We start from the raw sequence: 7,124 nt of genomic DNA, 5'->3' as shown, positions 1-7,124 counted from the left end.
CATGCTCTGTCCCACATAAGGCAAACGGGACAAGACTATATATATTTTCCTTTTCAGTCTCCGTGTATAAAGAAGAAGAAGAAGAAGAAGAAGAAGAAGAAGAAGAAGAAGAAGAAAGAAATATTCCAGTAGAAACACTTCACAGGCATTATATTTTGATTTCTGACAGAAGCAATCAGAGTTGGCAATCTCTAAAATGAACAGTTACGACCTAAAAATTGAGGTAACGTTGAGGTGCTCTCTGCGGTTTTGAAATAGTCCCTGTTCCATCTAGGTTTCTCTTTCGCTGCTGTTGTACAGTGAGATGCGGAAAATGAAGACAGATGCAATTAGCAGCAATGTTTGGACTCAGTCTTCTGGAGCCGGCGGCACTGTATTTACTTTGAAATCTGATTAGGTCTCCTGTCTGACCAAGTTGACTTCACCTCACACCGAATAACTCTGTACAGATGACTTCAGCCTCTGATGGACTCCCTCTATTGCACCTTTGACCTCACCCATATGACTGAGAGGCCCTGAGCGGGAAATTATGGCACATCACAATTAGGCTTGCTCACTGTCTTGCTCTTCTCCCTCTTGCCTTCGATGCCAAAAACAATATTCAGTCTCATGTCAGAGCAGCACTGCATTGGTAATTGACGGTGCTCACACAGCACGGGCCTTAAGATGTATTGCTCCCCTGACACCTTGTGTAGTAGCCTGATTGCTCATTGTGGATTGGAGTATTACCACATGTAGTATATTATGTATTGCTGGATTGGTTTAACATCCAATCATCCTTTCTTGCTAAATCCACATTACTGTGCGTGAGATTACCTCCAGCAGACTTCAGCTCAGTCTGCAGGTGATTTCTACAAACTCTTGACAGTTCCATCTATTCACTTCCAAATGAGCATGTAGCTCCGCTCCTCCTGAAATGTGTAATAATAATAATGAAAGAAGTCATATTGGAAGACTTTATATTTGAGTTTAAGCTTACATAACCCTCGGGCAGTCTTATTAAAGAGAATGTTTGATCTCTAAGAGAGCATTTGGCAGTGGCATGACAATTTTGACACCTCCGAGCCAAATATTGAAAATGTCTTCTCAGTCCAATCCAAGAATCACATCATCTTCACTCTAAGTCTCGGCAGCTGGTGGAGCTCATCCATTCCAGCAGCATTTTCTTTTCTTTTTTTTGTGTGTGTGTGGGTAGAATTTGAAATATAAAGCACTTCTACAACTTCCCAGGGGGTATGAGTTGAGGTTTGCCAATCATGGAAGGCACGGGTATTGTTCACCAGTATTACTTTCTTTCCATGGCTGCAAGAGAATTTTTTTTGTCTAGTGCACAAATACACATAGCAGTTATTACAGAATTTCAAATCCACGGAAAAAAAAAAAAAATTCAAATCGCCCAAGTGCAGCACATGCCTGTAACTTTACAACATAATCTGGAGTTATCAGATTTCCCTTTTTTCTCTTTCTGGTAAGAATAATCATGGCCGCAAATTTGGAGATAGTGCCGCATTCTCTCTAATGTCATGTTTTCAAAGAAAATTACAGAGAGGAAAAGTGAAGCTGTGCATAACAAAAGGAGCAAACATGGAAACAGTGCTTGTTGAGGAAGGATTACATGGGTCAAAAACTGATCAGCTCCCTTGTGTATCCTCTGTGTTATTGCTGATGTGTTTTGAAAACAAATCAAGGTGACTTGTGCAGTTGCACAGATGTTCTGCCCGGTGCCACTGGGTGCACACTGGGAGTTTGTATCGTTTTCTGGCCCATGGGCCTGGTCGATAACCTTCATCTCGTTGCCGTAGAGTGTGACGGTGCTGAAGTCAGCACTGGGCCCTGAATCAGGAGTGTGGGCTGCTGATTTATAACCTGACATGCAAACAGAGCGAGGTGATGCATATCTAAAAAGTTTACAAAAAGAATCATTGAAATTCATATGAGATGCCGGAATTCAGATTCAGCTCAGGGATGCTTGGCTTTGCAACCTTCAGCACCGAGTCATTTGTCTTCAGATCTTATTGATTTATATTTTGACAGATATTAGACTGAGGCCAGTGGTGGGTGTCTTTGGCACTGTCATCTCCTCTCCCACTCTTGGATTCATTTGTTGACCAAGAAAGCTTTCAGGGAACCAAAGAGCTGAGGTTTTTCATGGAATATTTGGCCCATCTCTCCAGCGCCCTTTGAGTTTATCCCATTAAGGCCGAAAAGTATTTTCTGCAAGACAAACATGTAGAGTGATAGATAGCTCGTGTGCATGCTGAAATGTGTTGCTGTTCCTGACAACATCCCAGTATTGAACCTGGATGTTACGTGTGGTCAAACCCGTCACTGCCTGCAACTGCTTCATCCTACAAAAACACACATGCTTTGATTTACAGAGGCATAAATGGTGGATGACTGTTTATATTTACTCCACATTTTATGGGCTTTGTTTAAAGTTTTGATAATCCTTTGAGCCCAGACCTCTTCATTCACTACCCCTGGTTGTGTACCATTGAGAGCTGACAGGAGAAAATCATTAGTTACTCTGTTGGGTGGGGTGACCGTGAAGCACCTTGGCAGAAGGAGAAGGCAAAGCTGAAGAAACATTGGCAGGACATAGTTAAGTTAGATAGCAGACCACCATGAAATATATCCACACAGAGGATCGGAATTAAATCTGAGAGACAACTATCACAGTAGGACTGGGTGCAAAAACAATTAACAAGCCTCAACCTCAGAAAAGAAATCCTTTCCATTTGTTAATAACAATGAGGGGAATGACACATTTCTAACTTTGTAATTAGTTTTTGTGACCTTTTTCCTGAAAATAAATAAATAAATTGCACTGTTTTTTAATTTTAAAACCATAAATTGAACAAAGGTGGTGGATGTAGCAAAAATGATAGAAATTAAAACTCATAAATGTAAATTCATATATTTTTTTATTTATCAGAAAGATCAATAAACACACTAAAGGTTAAAAATGATTAGATTTATTTCTTGGTAATTATTTCATGGTTCAGGCTTTATAGATTCAGGCTAATATCTGTTTGGTAAATATGAAGCTACGGCCAACTGCCTGCTAGGTTAGCTCTGGCTGATGATTGGAAAAAACAGGGAAACGCCTAGCCAACCCAGCCTCTGTGCCAAGGTAATAAAATCTTCCTACTAGAGCTGCTAAAGTCCCACCAATAAACACAACGTATCTTATTTCTTTAGTTCATACAGAGCTCAAGTGTAAAACTCTAGCTTTCATACCGGTTTGTGTTGAATTTTCCTTTTTCCTTGAGCAGTGACTTCCACGAAGTAACTGTGGCTTGATATAATCATTTATGCCAATTACAGTCATTTTCCCCATTTGTAGTTCTCATGTTGAGCTAAATGAAACAAAGATAATTTAAACTAAGCTAAGCTAAGCTAAGATAGTCAGCTCTAATTCCAGCTTAATATTCAGTAGACAGCCATGACGGTGGCATTTAACCTCACACCTCCTGTATACCTCCAGGACACTGGGGCGTGCAGCTCGGATCACAGCTGACCCTTCTCACCCTGGACACAGTCTGTTGGACCTGCTCCCCTCAGGCAGGAGGCTCTGGTCCATTCGGACCAGAACCTCTCACCTTAAGAACAGTTTCTTCCCCTCTGCTGTTGGACTCATGAACAACAACCATAAAACTGTTCCCACCACAAACACATGACCCTACACTGTGTTCTCTGCATCTGTTCCATTTTTGCACTGATCATCACCTGCGTACATGTATATATCAATCTGCTTAGCACTTTTAATTTTTATTTTTATGTTTATTTAAGTGTTTGTCTTACAGCACGTTTCGCACTAAGTGCCGCAGCAATTTCCTAATGTTGTAAACCTGCTCAACATTTGGCAATAAAACCCTTTCTGATTGTGATTCTGATTCACATCTGATGCCTGTCTCCCTTTTTCAGCACATTTTCATCTATTGTCTTTGGTTGTCTAACTGAGGTTTACTTATCCTATGACTGATGAACATCTGATGTAGATCACACATTATAAGGTGATATTACTTGTGGACATTTGAAAAGAAATGAGTTGAACATAGCTCAGTGTTCACTGTCTTGGGCTGTTTAATGTTCACGGCTATGTATTCTGAGACTTCTGTTTGAAATTAAAAAACAATGGTTGAGGTTGTGTTCAACAGAAAAATGATAGCAACTGATCACTTTCAAAGAGAAAATCTCTTTTTTTTTCTTTTATGCCCTATACTATGACCATTCAGAGACTCTTAGGTCTGGATGAAAGAACCGGTTTAACATATTTTTGCGAGATCGATATGTTATTAGCAAAATAACATTACTGTGGCTTTGGAGAAGAAAACTGAAACAAAGTCAAAAGAGAGGAAAGAGAATTCCCCTTCACATTTCCCAAAATACTACCTCCCAAGTACCTTTTTTTGTGAGGATTGGCTAGTTGAAGCAAAAGAAACCAATCCAACTTGGCCCTTGAAGCCCTGTTTAAAATACATCATTTCTACATCATTTAACCTATCTGAGAATGCTTATTGGCTTTGTCTGCCCCAGTGAAGACTTTTTTTTCACCACTGCTTCCTAATTCAATATTGTGTAATAACAAGTATTATGGCCTGCACATAAAATGCAAGTACACAACTCACATTACACTTTAAATGGACAATATATTCCACATATTTATGTTTAATGAAGGAGCAATTACTGGGTTTTGATCATTTTGCAATAAATTAGGTTGGAAGACCATATGGAGGTTTTTTCCTTCACGGTAACTGGATGAAAATTAATAGGGCTGTGAGAAGGCACGCTTCACTTTGTGAAAAAGTGAGCCTGTTCTCGAGGCGATTAAGGTCTTCTTTGAACTCTCCTGTAGACACAGAAAACCACTCTCACATGTCAGAATAATGATGCTATATTGCTTCTGTCATATACTGGTACATTACGTTTAATCGAGTACCTCACATTGAACTTATAGCAGCGTTACTATGTAAAGGAAAGCTGAAATAAAAATATTAATTCAAGATCCAAAATTACCCCTGCCCCCTTTATGACCTGTTCTCCCATCTCCTGCACTTTTTGTGTGCAGTCCCTAACATTTTGACAGGAAAAATAAAATATTTACTGGAAGTGTGGTTTCTAAAAAAAGCTTAAGGTCTATTGTTCCTAAAAGTGAAATAGACTTAAGGATTAAACAAAAGATCAGCTCAAACAGCTGAAGAACTCCTGCAAGAAAAAAAAGCGTACAAGCGGAAGTATGTAAAAAATATGAATACAGCAATAAAGAAAAGAAAAGAAGCATTGCTGCCTGCTTATATCAGCAAAATCTAGTAAAGAATATTGTAACACAGAAGGTATTTTATTGTGATCTTATAAAGCGAGCTAAGTGGCAGCCAAACTGGCCTCATATTAAATCTATGAATGAGCTAACAGTAACAAATTCCCTAATCATACTTGCCAAACAGACCGAATAATTTTCACGGATACCTTTTTTTTACTGCAACCATTCGTGAGACCAAGCAGACAACAAAAAAGATGTTTGAGGAGAGTCGAAGCTGTGTTTGCTTTTTTCTTTTTCATTTAAAGCGTGCTGCCACTGAGCGAGAGCTGGCTGTGTCAGAAGCACCCAGTAAAACAGAAACTGGCCACGGTGAGTGGTGTCTGTTTATGACTCATTTCTACCTGCAGTCAGGCGGCAGGGAGAAGTGCAAGGGGAAGAGGGAGAGACTGGCGCTAACAAGGGGAGAATTGTGTGGGGATACAAGACAGCGCCGTGTGGTTGTCAGGAAAACAAGGTAGCAGTGAAACCCATTAGAGATGGGCTATTCAGTAGCTGATATTGGCTGTTGTTGACCGGGTATGGTAGACACATGGGCACCTTTATGAGGCAGCTGCTGAAATGAAGGTGGACAAGGGATAGTTTTGATGCACAGTGAAGACATTCTAACCTTTAGGAAAAGGAAAATAATTGGAAAATGATGCGGTTGTTTTCATTAAAATTTAGACGGCAAGCAAGTGGTGGTTAATATGACTTTATTTGCCCTCAAACCGTTCTCGTCCCATAAAGAAGTCATACAGCAGAAATATTGGTGGTGTCTGGAGGAAAGCCCATGTTTTCACATTCAACAATATGTTCACATGGACCCCTCTTTATAAATGAAATGTTTCACTGTACAAACACCACAAGGAAATTATTGGAATTCTGAAATTATTACAGGTCACAGTCATGTATCCTTCTCAGAAACCAGTGAAGGAAAGACAAAAAAAAAAAACCTTGCTCATTTCCACACATAAGCACCAACACAGTAAAAGGGTAAAAATGTATGTAAAACTCATGTCCTTTACTCCATGACAAAGAACCATATTGTCATGGAGTAATAAAATGAAGTACTACACTTTAAAAATCATGCACGTTTCTTGGAAATAATGTATTTGCTATTAGGGAACATTAGTTGAGAACCATGACTTTACATTTGGGCATTCACCTGACTGACAGACTGAAGGACCGGCAGTATAGTGTACAAGAAGGGATGAGCAGACTATTTCCTAAGGAAGCTCAGAACCTTTAATCTGTGCAGCAAGATGTTGGAGATCTACTACCTGTCAGTAGTAGCAAGTGCCATCTACTTTCCTGCTGTTTGCTATGCATCATCATAAAGCATCAGTGCCTGAGATGCCAGCAGGATCAACAAAATGATTCACAAGGCAGGAACCATCGTTTGCCTGTATGTGGAGGTGTTTGTGTCAGCGAAGGACAACTGCTCTCCATCATGAACAATCCATCACAGCTACTCCACTCCACACTTCTGAGGCAGCAGAGCTTCTTCTCCCTCAGACTGATTCAACCCATAAAGAACGCTTCAGGAAATTATTCCTGCCATTCTTTATTAAACTGTATAATAAGTCTTCTTTCTGTGACAGCTAAACACACCTGTCAGGAATAAGATTTGTCTTAAATTCATACATATCACTCTAACGTTTTATTATTATTATTATTATTATTATTATTATTATTATAAGCTACTATTTTTATTCTTTATCCTGCTGCTGTAAAATAATACCAACAAAATTCAACAGCCTATCTATCTCTCCTCAAAATGGTATACTGGTAAGATAAATTCATAGTATGTACAGAATTTTAC

The sequence above is a fragment of the Simochromis diagramma genome, unplaced genomic scaffold (genome assembly GCF_900408965.1).
Source record: "Simochromis diagramma unplaced genomic scaffold, fSimDia1.1 OVJJ01000618.1, whole genome shotgun sequence".
NCBI classification, from domain to species: domain Eukaryota; kingdom Metazoa; phylum Chordata; class Actinopteri; order Cichliformes; family Cichlidae; genus Simochromis; species Simochromis diagramma.
The sequence above is the reverse complement of the archived record's forward strand: the minus strand, read 5'-3'. Positions refer to the sequence as shown.